The 16,325-nt window shown below is 38.7% G+C and overlaps 1 protein-coding gene across 3 annotated transcripts in view; it reads right to left on the bottom strand.

Moving 5' to 3' along the window:
* PFKM (phosphofructokinase, muscle) overlaps nt 1–16,325 on the bottom strand; it is a 43,899-nt gene that overhangs the window by 20,469 nt on the left and 7,105 nt on the right. The window contains exon 1 of one of the 3 annotated variants that reach the window (XM_058742968.1): nt 3,453–3,581. The exons of the other annotated variants lie outside the window; for them this stretch is intronic. The gene's annotated coding sequence lies outside the window, so the exon portion shown is untranslated. Of the gene's footprint in view, nt 1–3,452; nt 3,582–16,325 lie in introns of those variants that run through there. 3 annotated transcript variants of the gene reach the window in all.

Here is a 16,325-nt window from a genome sequence, read left to right on the forward strand (position 1 = left end):
GCCTGGGTGTTTTGGACTTCTTCCAGAAGAGGGCCACGCCCCCACAAACTGACAAGCTGAAATGTCACAGTAATCAAACCCAAGACTGCAAAGGTCCTGGCTAATCCCTCCCACCTGAATTGGAGTCTATTTGGAGAACAAGCTAAGGTCAAGGGGAAGGGCAGTTGACTGAACAGAAATGAGAAAAGAAGGAGGAAAGTTAAGGTGGCCTCAAGGATTCCTCCTTTTAATGAAGGGAAGGGCTGCTGCAGACGGTAGGAATCGGGTGAGGTTTGGGGCACTGATGAGAACCAGCCAAGTGGAAGCAGAAAAGTGAGGGAAGGCAGGGTTACGGTGAAGATTAGGGTTTCGTTTTATGGAATTGGGCTAAGCTGGAACTGGGGTTTGAGGTTTTACATGCACATTTGAGCCTGCACAAAATGATGGTTCAGGGGCGCCTGGGTGGCGCAGTCGGTTAAGCGTCCGACTTCAGCCAGGTCACGATCTCGCGGTCCGTGAGTTCGAGCCCCGCATCAGGCTCTGGGCTGATGGCTCGGAGCCTGGAGCCTGTTTCCGATTCTGTGTCTCCCTCTCTCTCTGCCCCTCCCCCGTTCATGCTCTGTCTCTCTCTGTCCCAAAAATAAATAAAAAACGTTGAAAAAAAAAATTAAAAAAAAAAAAAAAATTATGGTTCAGGCTCAGGAATGGTTAAAGACATTCCATGCCTTCTCCCATCGCTCTCAGGCTTCCTGCCTCCTGAGCCTCTCTTGACTCATCTTCAGGCCTTGCCCTTCACACTACATGCTATCAAATGGGAAGAACAACACAGAATCATAGCCAGATATACATAGATTATGTACACACGCCATGTGAACACCTTCGTATTTTTGTCTTTAGGGCTTATCTCTCTCAAAGGAACACACAAGACATACTTTTGTGTCTATAAAATGTCAAAGGAGTCATCACTCTACCAGTTATCCAGGTTAAAATCTAAATTTTTAAATTGATCTCCTCCTTACTCTGAGAGTCAAAAGTTACCAAGTTCTATTCTTCTCCCTTACTATCTTCCCTTATCCTCCCTTATTTGCAATCCTCAGCGCCTCTCTCCACCTGAATTGCCTACTACAATAGCTGGTCTCCGTTTGTGTTTCCCTTCTCCACTCTACAAGAGACATAGAATAAACCTCCATGGGTAGGTCATAGGACCCTGAGGATGCATTCATTTGAACTGGGCCAAATCACTTGAACCGGGGCTGATGACCTTTATGCACAGCTCATGTTTCTGCTGTGAATCTGCGGAAATCAGGGTAGCTGCTGATAAAGACACAGGTCACATAAACACACAAATCTGCATACATACCAATAAAGTACATGCAATGAGACGCTCATGAAGACATACAAACACAAACATATATAGCGTTATTATGGGACACAGATTCACAGACATACTACATATAATCCATTCTGATGGATGAAGTCCAAATTCTTGAGTTGGCATTCAAAGCTTCCATGATCTAGCCCTTGCCAAAGCTTGAACCTTTGTTCCCATGAATTTTCTGTCCCATCATCACCTGAACATTACTTTGCTCCTTCCCATTTGTGTACCTGGGCACACTGCATCCCTCATCCAGAAGGCCACCTTGGCCCTTTCACAGATACCCCACTCCATCATTTAAGGCCAGGCCTAGCTGCAACCCTATGAATATTAAGACTATTAACTCTTCCTGATTACCATAGGAGGGATTCTTTGTGGACCTCCTCTAATCACATATTGTCTGGTATTAGATCATTCATTTAGCACTTAATTACTACTTTATATGGTATTTAAATTGCTTCTTATATATTGACAATAAGGTTGGACTGGATCAGGGGTCAACAAACTACAGAGCACAGGCCAAATCCAGCCCTTTTTTTGGTTTTGTATGGCAGCAAACAAAGAAAGGTTTTTACATTTTTATTTTTCTTTAAGAAACTTTTTTTTAGAGAGAGAGACAGAGAGAGAGAATATCTCATACAGGCTCCACATTCAGCAAGGAGTCTGATGCAGGGCTTGATCCTACAACCCTGGGATCATGACCTGAGCCAAAATGAAGAGTCAGATGCTCAACTGACTAAGCCACCCAGGTGCCCCAGATTTTTACATTTTTAAATGGTTTAAAAAACCATTTCAGGACATGTGAAAATTACATGAAATTCAAATTTCAGTGTCCATACCATTCTCATTCTTTCACACATTATCCTATGGCTGCTTCTGTGCTACAACAGAGTAGATTATAGTGACAGAGACCAGATAGCCTGCAAAGACTAAAATATTCACTATCTGACTTTTTACAGAAAGTTTGCAGACCCCTGGATAGATGACTGCTACGAGCCACTTTCCCTAACTAGACTGAACAATCCTCCAGGGAGGGATCACGTTCCTTTTTTTAAAACTTTCCCACAGCTTAACCAAAGCCTGGTGAAGTCCATGCACATAACAGTTCAATAAATCCTTGTTGAAGGCATTAGTGAACTGACGGACAATACAAGACGCACATAGACCTATGAAAGCTTTTATTTAGTACACTTGGATACAGACAGCTCCATATTCTATTTCTAACACATAGAGATACAAATAGGACTTAAGAAAGCATATAGTGACAGTGAAAGGAATGTAATAAACATATGGATACAGACACTCTCCTATTAACTGGAGTGTTCATGTCCAAATTTCTGCTGTTCTCAAGAAAAAAAAAAAAAGACTAAGTAACTGGTGCAAATAAGAAGGCAAACATTTGGAAACGAAAGAACAAAACATGAGTATGCTGATCCCATTTTCCTTGAGTTTTTTCTTCTCATTCACTCTGGGAGCTCATCACTGACAAACCCACACAGGGATCTGCCACCCATGGAGTTTCCAGTGAGGGAGAGAATTCACCATTAACAAGGGGGAAGGTTAGGAGTGCTGACCTGCAAAAAAGAACCTTCTCCTGTATCTCTAAACCAGTTCTAAGAGGCACAGGACACAGAAATGCACGCAGATTCATATATAAGCAACCTTTAGAGATCCACAGTGACACACACACAGAAACACACAGACATAAAACCTAAATATAAAATCACATGTGTGAAGATAAGCAGGAGGGAGGGATAAATACAGGGAGGCAACATCCTAGGTGCACTGATTTGAACTGGCTGAGTGCCTAGGATAGGAGTGAGGCAGCCAGGGGTAACGAGGTCCGAGCACCACCCACCCATCCCTGATTCCCAGGGGCGGGGGCTGTGCGTGCTAGCGGAGGGAAATGAACCGAAGGGCTAGGATTCTTCACGGCTCCCCTACCCATCCCCCCTCTTCGCTCCAGCTTCTGATGCCATACCACCTCTTCTTTTCCCGTCCGCTCCTTCCAGTTCTCCCCAGCGCCTCCTCCCAGCACGGTCATCCCCACCTCGCTCTCGGCTTTCCCCCGCGGTCTTTACTCAAGGGCCCCTCTTGCCTTTTAGTCTTAGCTCTCCTCCGCCACGGCTTCCTTGCAGACTGTCCTTGGGGAAGGGGGAGGGGAGCTTGGAGAACGCGGGGAGGAGCCAGGTGGAGGCAACAAGGGAGGGGAAAGAGGAGAGGCTTCCCAACCTCCACTAGCTGATGCTGGCCCGGAGGCTCCGCCTCCTCCTGCTCCTCTTTCTCTACCCCTCCCTCCTCCTCCCAAGGACAGCTCAGATATGGCATCAGCTTCTCCTCACTCCCCAGAAGGTTCTCGGGTCCCCATCTCTGTCTCGGGAGCCATCAGCTCCTGTACATAGTGGGAATCAGAAATTATTTAGTTGCCTCTCATGTTGTCTGCCGAGACAACTGTTTCCTAGCCAGACTGAGACGCCTTGCATTCAAACATCCTCAACAACTAATAATAAACCTCCCCCTCTGGCCTTATGCATTATCTCACACCTCTGTCACTCTTTGAACAAGCATTCGTGGAAAGTCTTTGCGCCAGGTTTTGTATTAGGTGCTGAGGATGAAAAGATAAATGAATTAGAGTCCCTGCCCTGGAGGAACATTGAACACCGGTATTTTCTGTAGAGGGACGCCAAAAACTCCTTTTATATTTATGTACCTTTCTCTGAGAAAATACAGGGCTACAAAGCAAACAGTGTCCGTGGAGGCAACATGGGCCAAGAACTCCCAGAGCTAAGGGTGCATCCTTTCCTCAGATCCTCTTTACTCTTTCCACTTCACCCAGGTCTTTGTTGCAATGCCTCTCCACAGGCATCTCTCCTCTCCTGACTTCCTATGCCCTCCTCCCTCTTGCTTACTTTTTTTCTGCCCCTGCATATTCTGGCTGCAAACAATAAGAATAAAGATAAAACCACTGGAATACACAAAAGTAACTTTTGTGATGTAAATGTTACCATCCAAAGACAGCCTAAAGAATGGGAAAAAATATCTGCAAATCATATATGTGATAACAGATGGATAGGTATCCAGAATATATAAATAACTCTTGCCACTCAATAATAAAAAAAGATAATAACCTTGGGGCACCTGGATGGCTTAGTCGGGTTGAAAATCTGACTCTTGATTTTGGCTCAGGTCATGATCTCACAGTTCGTGAGTCTGAGCCCCCCCTCACTGATGGTGAGGAGCTTGCTTGGAATTCCCTCTCTCTCTCTCTCTCTCTCTCTCTCTCTGCCCCTCCTGCATGCACACTGTCTTTCTCTCTCTCAGAATAAATAAACAAAGAATTTTTTTAAAAGATAATAACCCAATTTAGAAATGGGCAAAAGGTCTGAACAGATACCTGACCGGTAAATATACACAGATGGCAAATAATCATATAAAATGATGCCCAGCATCATATGTCATCCGGGAACTGCAAATTAAAACAGAGACGTACTACTACATATTGTTAGACTGGCTAACATCAAAAAAATTAATAATAAACCTGATAGTACCAAAAGCTGACAAGAATGTGGAGCACCAGGAACTCTTATTTTTTGTTGGTGGGAATGCAAAATGGTACAGTCACTTTAAAAGACAATTTGGCAGTTCCTTACAAAGCTAAATAGAGCCTTACTGTATGATCCAGCAATCACATTTCTCTAAGTATTTACCCAAATGAGTTGAAAACTACATCCACACAAAAACCTGCACACAAATGTTCATAAGAGCTTATTCATAGTTGCCCAAAACTGGAAGTGACCAAAATGTCCCTCAAAAGGTGAATGGATAAACTGTGATGTATCAATTCAATGGAATAGTATTCAGCAAGAAAAAGAAATGACCTATGAAGCCAAGAAAAGATATAGAGGAAACTTAAATACATATTGCTTAGTCAAAGAAACCTGTCTGAAAAGGTTACATACTATATGTTTCCAACTAAGTAACATTCTGGCAAAGGTAAAACTATAGAGATAGTAAAAAGATCAATGGTTTTCAAGGGCTTAGAGTAGAGAGGGAATGATAAATACGTAGAGCACAGGGGGTTTTTAGGCCAGTAAACCTATTCTGTATGATGCTATAATGCTGGATACATGACATGGCATATTTGTCAAAACTCATAGAACTTCACAACACAAAGAGTGAACTTTAACATAAACTATGGACTCTAATCAATAATAATGTATCAATATTGGCTCATCAATTGTAACAAATGTACCTCACTAAGTAGTAATAATAAATGGAAACTGACCACAGGAGAGGAAACTCTGTGTGCAAACTGCTCAACTTTCTGTAAGACTAAAACTTCTGTAACAAACAAAGTCTGCTAACTTAAAAAACATATTCTGTTCAATGAAATATCTAATAAAATTGTAATATAAAAAAACAAAAAATGGGCAAGGGTTTAGACATTTCTCTAAATAAAATATACAAATAACCAATAAACATATGAAAAGATGTTCAACATCGCTAATCACTAGGGAAATGCAAATCAAAACCACAAAGAAATTCCACTTCACATCTATTAGGATGACTATTTTAAAAAAAGGAAAATAAGAAGTATTGGAGAGGATGTGGAGAAAGTGGAACTCTTGTGTCTTGCAGGTACAAGTGTAAAGTGATGTCGTCACTATGGAAAACAGCTTTCCAGTTCCTCATATTAAACAGAGTTACCATATGACCCAGCAATTACACTCCTAGGTATATACCCAAGGAAAATGAGCACATATGCACACACACACACACACACACACACACACGCACACACACACAAATGTGTACACCAGTGGTCATGGCAGCATTATTCATAATAGGCAAAAAGTGGAAACAGGCCAAATGTCTCCAGTGATGAATGAATAAATAAAATGTGGCATATCCATATAATAGAATATTACTTGCCAATAAAAAGAATGAAGTACGGATACCCTGCAACCATAAAAACATTATGCTGAGTAAAAGAAGCTAACACAAAAGACCTCATACTATATGATACCATTCATATGAAATAGGCAAATTTATAGAAACAGAAAGCAGATTAGCAGTTGCCTAGCACTATGGGGAAATGAGGAGTGACTGCTGATGAACACAAGATGTCTTTTGCATGTGATGGAAATGTCCTAAACTTAAAGTGACTGCAAAACTCTATGAACATAGTATATACCATTGAATTGTACGCTTTCATTTTAATGAAGTTGAGCTTATCAATTGTAGTTGGCCCCTGAGTCATGTGGCCCCTATGCAATCAAAAATCTGTGTATAAATTTTGAATCCCAAAAAAACTTAATTGCAGTTCACCCTTGAACAACATGGGTTTGAACTGCATGGGTCTACTTGCACATAGTTAATAGTTACTACTGTTAGTAGTTAACTTTTGGGGGAGTCAAAAGTTATACGCAGATTTTCAACTGCATAAGGGGTTGGTGCCCTTAAGCCCTGTGTTGTTCAAGACTCAACTGTACTAATAGCCTACTGTTGACTGGAAGCCTTAACAATAATGTAAATAGTTGCTTAATACATATTTTGTATATTATACATATTATACTGTATTCTTATAATAACGTGGGCTAGAGAAAAGATTATTAAGGAAGTCATAAGGAAAATACATTTATAGTACTGTACTGTAAAAAAAAAAAAACCTGTGTATAAGTAAGTGGATTCACACATTTCAAACCTGTGTTGGTCAAGGGTCAACTGAATTTCCTTCATGAATAATGTCTTCGGTATTGTATCTAAAAAGTCATCACCATACCCAAGGTCACCCAGGTTTTGTCCTATGTTATCTTCCAGTAGTTGTATATTTTTTCATTTTATATTTAAGTCTATGATCCATTTGTAATTAGTTTTTGTAAAGGGCATAAAGTCTGTGTCTAGATTCACTTTTTTGCACATGGATGTCCAGTTGTTCCATCATCTTTTGTTGAAGAGACTATCTTTGCTCAATTGTACTGCCTTGACTCCTATGTGAAAGATCAATTGATTATATTCATGAGGGTCTATTTTTGGGCCCTCTATTCTGTTCCACTGATCTAGTTGTCAATACTTTGACCAATATCACAATGTCTTGATTAGCTTCACAGTATATCTTGAAGGTGGGTAGGGTCTGTCCTCCAACTTTGTTCTTCTCATTCAATATCATGTTGGCTATTCTGGGTCTTTTGTCTCTTCATATAAAGTTCAGAATCAGTATGTTGATACCCACAAAATTACTTGCTGGAATTTTGATTGGGATTGCATTTAATCTATATATTAAGTTGGGAAGAACTGACATCTAGACAATATTGAGTTTTCCTATCTGTGAACATGGAATATTTCTCTATTCAGTTCTTCTTTTATTTCATTCACCAGAGTTTCTAAAATTTTCCTCATAAAGATAATGTATATATTTTGTTAGCTTTATCCCTAAGTATTTCATTTTGGGAGTGCTAATGTAAATGGTAGTGTGTTTTTAACTTCAAATTCCATTTTTTCATTTTTAGTATACAGGAAAACAATTGACTTTTGCATATTAACCTCCATCCTATAACCTTCCTATAATCACTGATTAGTTCCAGGAGTTTTTGTTAATTCTTTGAGATTTCCTGTGCAATCATATCACCCGTGAACAAAGACAGTTTTATGTCTTCCTTCTCAATCAGTACACTTTTTATTAGCTTTTCTTGACTTGTTGCATTAGCTAAGACTTCTAGTACAACGTGAAAAGGAGTAATGAGAGGAAACATCTTTGCCTTGTACCTTATCTTAGTGGGAAAACTTCAAGTTTCTCAATATTAAGTATGATGTTAACTGTAAGTTTCCACTGATATTTGTTATCAAGTTGAGACAGTTCTCCTATAATCCTAGTTTACTGAAAATTTTTATTATGAATGGGTGTTGGATTTTGTCATATGCTATTTTTGTATTTATTGATATGATCATGTGATTTTTCTATTTTGATCTGTTTATGTGATGAATTATATTAATTAATTTTTTTTCCAACGTTTTTTATTTATTTTTGGGACAGAGAGAGACAGAGCATGAACGGGGGAGGGGCAGAGAGAGAGGGAGACACAGAACCGGAAACAGGCTCCAGGCTCCGAGCCATCGGCCCAGAGCCTGACGCGGGGCTCGAACTCACGGACCGCGAGATCGTGACCTGGCTGAAGTCGGACGCTTAACCGACTGCGCCACCCAGGCGCCCCATTAATTAATTTTGAAGTGTTGAACCAGCCTTGAATACCTGTGATAAATTACTCTTGATCATGGTATATAATTCTTTTTATACTTTTTTGGATTCAATTTGCTAATTAATTGATTTTCAAATGTTGAACCAGATCAAATGGCTCTTGATCATGGTATATAATTCTTTTTATACTTTATTGAATTCAATTTGATAATATTTTATTGAGGATTTTTACATCTATGTTCATAAGAGATGTTGATCTGTAGTCTTCTTTTCTTTTAATATCTTTGTCTGGTTTGGGTATTATGGTAAAGCTGACCTCGTCGAATAAGTTAAATGTATTCCCTCTGCTTCTATCTTCTGAAAGAGATTATAGAAAACTGGCAAAATTTCTTCCTTAAATGTTTTATAGAATGCACCAGGAATCTATCTGGGCCTGGTGCTTTTTTGAAAAGTTATTTATTAGTTCAATTTCTTTAACAGATTTATGCCTATTTGGGTCATCTGTTTCTTCTTGTGTGAGATTTGGCACATTGTATCTTTCAAGGAATTGGTCAATTTCATTTAGGTTATCAAATTTGTGGGCACAGAGTTGTTCATAATATTCTTTTGTTGTCCTTTTAATTTCCCTGGAATCTGTAGTGATGTCCCTCTTATTTCTGATAGTAGTAATTTGTGTCCTCTCTTTTTTCCCCTTAGTTAGCCTGTTTAAGTCTTACTGGTTTTATTGATATTTTCAAAGACCCAGCTTATGGTTTCATTGATTTTTTATTTTCAATTTTATTGATTTATGCTCTAATTCTTATTATCTCTTTTTTTCTGCTTACTTTGGATTTAATTTGGTCTTCTCTTACAGTTTCCCAAGTTGGAAACTTCAGTAATTGCTTTTAGACCTTTTTTTCTTATATATGCACTCAATACTATAAATTTCCCTTTAAGCACTGCTCCCACTACATCCAACAAATTTTGGTAAGTTGTGTTTTAATTTTCATTTTGTTCAAAATATTTTCAAATTTTTCTTGAGATTTATTCTTTAATCTATGTGTTATTTATGTGTTGTTTAGTCCCCACGTATTCAGGATTTCCAGTTTTCTATTATTGGTTTCTAGTTTGATTCCATTATGGTCTGAAAACAAACATTGTAGAATTTCTGTTCTTTCAGTTAAGGTATGTTTTATGGCCCAGAATGTGGTCTATCTTGGTGAATGTTCCATGTGAGCTTGAGAAAAATGTGTATTCTGCTGCTGTTGGATGAACTGTTGATGTCATTTATATCCATTTGATAGATGGTGTCGTTAAGTTCAACTATGTCTTTACCTATTCCCTGTCTGCTGAATCTGTCCCTTTCAGAAAGAAGAGTGTTGAAGTCTCCAATTCTGATAGTGGATCTATTTCTCCTTTCACTTCTATCAGCTTTTGCCTCAAGTAGTTTAATGCTGTGTTGTTAGGTGCATATACATTAAGAAGTTATATCTTATTGGAGAATTGACCCCTTTATCATTATGCAATGCCCTTCTTTATATTTGATAACTTTTTTTACTTTGAAGTCTGCTCTGTCTGAAATTAATAGAGCTATTGCTCCTTTTTAAAACTAGCGTTCGCATGATATATTTTTCTCCCTCTACCTTTAATCTATACGTATCTTTATATTTATGGTGGTTTTCTTATAGTTAACACATAGTTGGGGCATGTTTTCGATTAACTCTGACAATACATTAATTGATGCATTTAGACCATTGACACTCAAAGTGATTATTGACATAGTTGGGTCAATATCTACCACATTCATTTCTGTTTTCTATTTATTGCCCTTGTTCTTTGTTCCTATTTTTGTCTTCTACTCTTTTTCTGCCTTTTGTGGTTTTAACTGAGCAGTCTATATCATTCCATTCTCCTTTATTAGCATATCAGTAATGCTTTTTTACTTTTTCAGTGGCTGCCCTAGAGTTTGCAATATTTATGTACAACTAATCTAAGTCCACTTTCAAATAGCACTATACCACTTCACGAGTGGTGTGAATACCTAAAATAACAAAATAATCCTAATTCCTTTCTCCTATCCCTTGTACCATTGCTGTCATTCATTTCAGTTATATATAAACATACATAACCATATACAGTTGACCTTTGAGCAACACTGGTTTAAATTGTGCAGGTCCACTTATATGCAGATTTTTTACAGTACTGTAAATGGATTTTTTATTCCTTATGATTCACTTTTTTTCTTATGATTTTCTTAATAACACTATCTTTTCCCCAGCTCACTTTATTGTGAGAATATAATATATATAACATACAAAATATGTTAATTGACCATTTATGTTATTAGTAAGACTTCCAGTCAACAGTAGGCTATTAGTAGTTAAGTTTTGGGGCAATAAAAAGTTATACATAGATTTTCAACTGTGCCCTTAACCCCCAAATTAGAAACAAATTCCCTCAATTAGTCTGAGAAAGTCTATTTCTTCACTTTTAAACAAGAGTTTTGCAGGGTACAGAATTCTGGTTCTGATTTATTCTCTCTACATTTCAAATGTTTCACTTCACTCTCTTCCTGGTTTCATAGTTTCTGAGAAGAGGTCAGATGTAATTCTTATCTTTGCTCTTCTATAGGTAAGGTGTTTTTTTCCTTTGGCTTCTGGTACTTTTTCTTTATCTTTGATTTTCTGTAATTTGAAAATAATATACCTAGGTGTAGGAGCTTGACTTTATTTATTTATTTATTTATTTATTTAGCATATTGCTGAGCTTCCTGGATCTGTGGTTTGATGTCTGACATTAATTTGGAGAAATTATCAATCATTATTGATTCAAATATTTCTTCTGTTCCTTTCTCTCTTTCTTTTCTCCCTCTGGTATTCTGATTATGTGTATGTTACATCTGTTGTAGTTGTACCACAGTCATTGGGTATTCTGTTATATGTTCTTCAGTCTTCATTTTCTCTCTCTCTCTCTCTCTCTCTCTCTCTCTCTTTTTGGTTTTTGAGAATTGTATTGATATATCCTCTAGTTCAGAGACTCTCCTCAGCCATGTTCAGTTTACCAATACAAAAGGCATTCTTCATTTCTGTTGTAGTGGTTTTTTTTTTTTTTAATTTCTGGCATTTGGGAGGGGGTGGTTTTTCTTAGGATTTCCATCTGTCTGCTTACATTACTTCTCTGTTTTGCATGCTATTTTATTCATTACGGTCCTTAGTACATTAGTCATAGGTTTTTAAAATTCCTAGTCTGCTAATGCCAACATCCCTGCCATGTTTGGTTTTGATGTTTGCTCTGTCTTTTCAAATTGTGTTTTTTGCCTTTTTATATGCCTGTAATTTTTTCTTGATAGCCAGACATGATGTAATGGGTAAAAAGAAGTGCTGTAAATAGGCCTTTAGTAATGTGGTGGTAAGATGTGGTGAGGAAAGGAAGCATTCTATAGTCTTATGATTACATTTCAGCTTATGCCTCTAGACTGTGAACTTCACAAGCATTTCTCAGGTTTTTCTCCCTTTAGGTGGGACAGGATGGCTAGAATGGGCTAGAGTTGGGTATTTCTCCTCCTCAGGTCAGTTAGGCCCTGGTTAACTAGTTTCCTCTGAAGGCAGGGCTTGTTAACAGGAAAAGAATGCTCTCATGTATTTCAAATGTTTCCTTTTCTCCTCACCCTGTTGGAAGCTCCAGGGGATTTTTCTGATATTGCTGTGAGAATCTAATTGAGCTCCTGAAAGTAAATCTCACAATATTATGGGGACTCCCTTTGACTGGGTCCCCCTGTAGTTTTTAACTCTTGGAATTCTACACTGAGCCTCCAACAACTTGTTACTCCATCACTGGTTCCGAGAAGACTTCCGCTCATGGGTCTCTGCTCTAGGAACCTGTGATTAACTCTACTTGTCTATCTGTCTCTCCAACTTTGGGGCTAGCAGTTTCTTATGAATCCAAGAAGAACTGTTAATATTTCAGTCTTTTTACTTTTACTTATTACTTATTGATGTGGTGATGACTTCCAAGCTACTTACATGAGGAATGAGAAGTTGGAATTCCAAAGTCCAAATTATATACTTTAAGTAGGTGAATTTTAAGATATGTGGACTATATCTCAATAAAGATGTCAAAGTTTTGGGAAAGGAAAAGCTGGAAAAGTTCCCCCTACATTCTGGAGTTTCTAACTTTAACATAAAGATTGAAATTTGAGAAGAAATCCATTCCTGCCTCCTTCTACCAAATACCAACTCTTTATTTATTTGTTTGCTTGTTTTTTAACTGTTTATTTGTTTTGGGGGGAGAGACAGAGAATAAGGAGAGAGGCAGAGAGAGAAGGAGACACATAATCCGAAGCAGGCTCCAGGCTCTGAGCTGTCAGGACAGAATCTAATGCAGGGCTCAAGTTCATGAACCATGAGATGATGACCTGAGCCAAAGTCAGACGCTCAACTGACTGAGCCACCTAGGCACCTCTCAACTCTTTTTTTAAAAAAATATTTTATTATTAGGGGTGCCTGGGTGGCTCAGTCGGTTCAGCGTCCGACTTCGGCTCAGGTCATGATCTCGTGGTCTGTGAGTTTGAGCCCCGCTTCGGGCTCTGTGCTGACAGCTCAGAGCCTGGAGCCTGCTTCAGATTCTATGTCTCCCTCTCTCTCTGCCCCTCCCCCTCTCATACTCTGTCTTTCTCTCTGTCAAACATAAATAAACATTAAAAAAATAATTTAAAAAACCTTTATTTTTAAGTAATTTCTATATCCAATGTGGGGCTCAAACTTACAACCCCAAGATCAAGAGTCACATGCTCTACCAACTGAGCCAGCCAAGTGCCCCTACCCAAAACCAACTCTTAAGTCTTCATTGAAAGTGTTCTTAATGAATTACTGTATTAATTAGTCTACCTTAACTAGGTGAAAGCAAGGAAATGTCACTGTTACTTATAGTCTTATCCCAAGACACTTGATCCTTTAGACTCCTTTTTCTGTCCAGGGATCAATCATGCCCAGGAGTTTCTGGAAAACTATGTAAGCACAAATCAAGGAAATACTATCTCAAAAGGCACGTAGGGAACTTTCAGGTCAGTTGGGGGAGGGAGTGCCAGAACAGAAGCATTTTCTCAGAAGTACTTAGGCCTTGCTTATGGACATCTTAGTGCAATCTCCAAACTTGAAGATGTTATTTTCTGAGAATTATGCTAGTAAAAACCAACACAAAATAGAGATAGCTAATGGGAAAAACACATCATATTGAGAAATAGCTATAAATGTCTTCCACTTTTAAAAATGACTTTAATTAATTAATTAATTTAGAGTGTGTGCAAGCAGAGGAGGGGCATAGAGAGAGGGCAAGAGAGAATCCCAAGCAGGCTCCACACTGTCAGCTCAGAGCTAGAATCAAGAACCATCCAGGTGCCCCTAGAGAAATGTCTTCCTAATAAGAATCTTGAGAAATCCCTATTCATTATTAATTCATACATTCAACAAACATTTATTGAGGACTCATTATATGCTAGCCACTGTGCCAGGTAATGAGTTATAATAAACTCTTACGAGTTTAAATCTAGAGGGACTATCAAAGGTTCACAGGAAGTTTACATTTCACTGGACCTGGGATATAATTAAAGAAATAAATAATCCAACTAATAATTATAATGTATCAAATTCTTATGACATGAATATATTAGTTGAGGGTAAATGAATTAAGAGAAAATAGAAACTGGATAGTAAGAATTCGGCACTGTTTATTTGTACTGCTCCTGAGTAAAACACTAAGGGATACAAATATTCCAGCATTAGAGAGATGGATGAGATAATTAAACAGTGATTAGCTCTTTAAAAATAGATTTTCTTGGGGCACCTGGGTGGCGCAGTCGGTTGGGCGTCCGACTTCAGCCAGGTCACGATCTCGCGGTCCGTGGGTTCGAGTCCCGCGTCAGGCTCTGGGTTGATGGCTCAGAGCCTGGAGCCTGTTCCCGATTCTGTGTCTCCCTCTCTCTCTGCCCCTCCCCTGTTCATGCTCTGTCTCTCTCTGTCCCAAAAATAAATAAATGTTGAAAAAAAAATTTTTTTTAAAAAATAGATTTTCTTATCAGGAGACTATAGATGCTGGAGAGGATGTGGAGAAACCGGAACCCTCTTGCACTGTTGGTGGGAATGCAAATTGGTGCAGCCACTCTGGAAAACAGTGTGGAGGTTCCTCAGAAAATTAAAAATAGACCCACCCTATGACCCAGCAATAGCACTGCTAGGAATTTACCCAAGGGATACAGGAGTACTGATGCATAGGGGCACTTGTACCCCCAATGTTTATAGCAGCACTCTCAACAATAGCCAAATGATGGAAAGAGCCTAAATGTCCATCAACTGATGAATGGATAAAGAAATTGTGGTTTATATACACAATGGAGTACTACATGGCAATGAGAAAGAATGAAATATGGTCCTTTGTAGCAACGTGGATGGAACTGGAGAGTGTGATACTAAGTGAAATAAGCCATACAGAGAAAGACAGATACCATATGTTTTCACTCTTATGTGGATCCTGAGAAACTTAGCAGAAACCCATTGGAGAGAGGAAGGGAAAAAAAAAAAGAGGTTAGAGTGGAAGAGAGCCAAAGCATAAGAGACTGTTAAAAACTGAGAACAAACTGAGGGTTGATGGGGGGTGGGAGGGAGGGGAGGGTGGGTGATGGGTATTGAGGAGGGCACCTTTTGGGATGAGCACTGGGTGTTGTATGGAAACCAATTTGACAATAAATTTCATATATTGAAAAAAATAAAAAATAAAATAAAATAAAATAGATTTTCTTTAATTTTAATCCTAAATTCCAAGACCATACGTTTCATTTTTACCTACTTTTCTGTTTATCAACCAACTTTTAAATTTCAAATATAGTTTCTAAGGAATGTGAACAACTTGTAAAGGGTATTTTAGCTGGCTATGGTTGATCTATCTTACATATCAAAATTTGGATACATAATTTTATGGTAGATTGATGATGGGAGAGAATTTTCAATCTGGGCAGTTGTAGGAAATATGACACATGTCCAACCCTCATCCCTCTAATGGGGGAGGCTGAGAAGCATCCCTCAGAACAGGTACATGAAGCCTACAGGTAAACACAGTATGGTGGCTAAGGAAGAGGGGGTTGAGGAAGAGGTCTAAACATTGCCATAGAAACTAGGGTGCCTAAGAAAAGTGTCAGGAGTAAATTGCACAGCTTATTAGAGTTTAGGACCAGGAATTACAAGAGCAAAGCAGCAAGTTAGATAGACAAAAAAGAGATGAGACCAACAAATTCTCCAGGCAAACAAACTAAGCCAGCTGCTGAATTTGAACTCATTCCAAGATTACTTTCATTGCTGGTGTGGTTTAATGGGGCTGAAGAAGGATACCCTGGACTCTTCCTCTAAAGGAGAAAGCTGAAATGTCCTCGGTTTGTACTGGGGCCCTCTGATAGGCTTCTCAAGGGGGCCTATGCCTGTTCTAATGATTTACATAACTAGGGGACTGGTGGAAATCTAGAACTTTGTCCAAACTATAATCAGCTTTATTCAGTTGTTGAGGTTGGTAGATAAAATTCAGAATTTAGAGGACTTGGCAGACAATGAGGGGGAAAAAAAGGACTGAACCCAAAAGAAGGTCAGCTGGACTGAGAAGCCCATGTGGTTAAAATCCACTATTTCTTCTTTCTTGTACTATCTGGTGGTGGTCTACCTGTTTTCAGCATGTCAGGAAAAGCTAATATGCACATAGAAATGCCAAATGATATCTCATCTCATATGTCATGCCTTGGTAACAAACAATGAAAGG

The sequence above is a fragment of the Neofelis nebulosa genome, chromosome 8 (genome assembly GCF_028018385.1).
Source record: "Neofelis nebulosa isolate mNeoNeb1 chromosome 8, mNeoNeb1.pri, whole genome shotgun sequence".
NCBI classification, from domain to species: domain Eukaryota; kingdom Metazoa; phylum Chordata; class Mammalia; order Carnivora; family Felidae; genus Neofelis; species Neofelis nebulosa.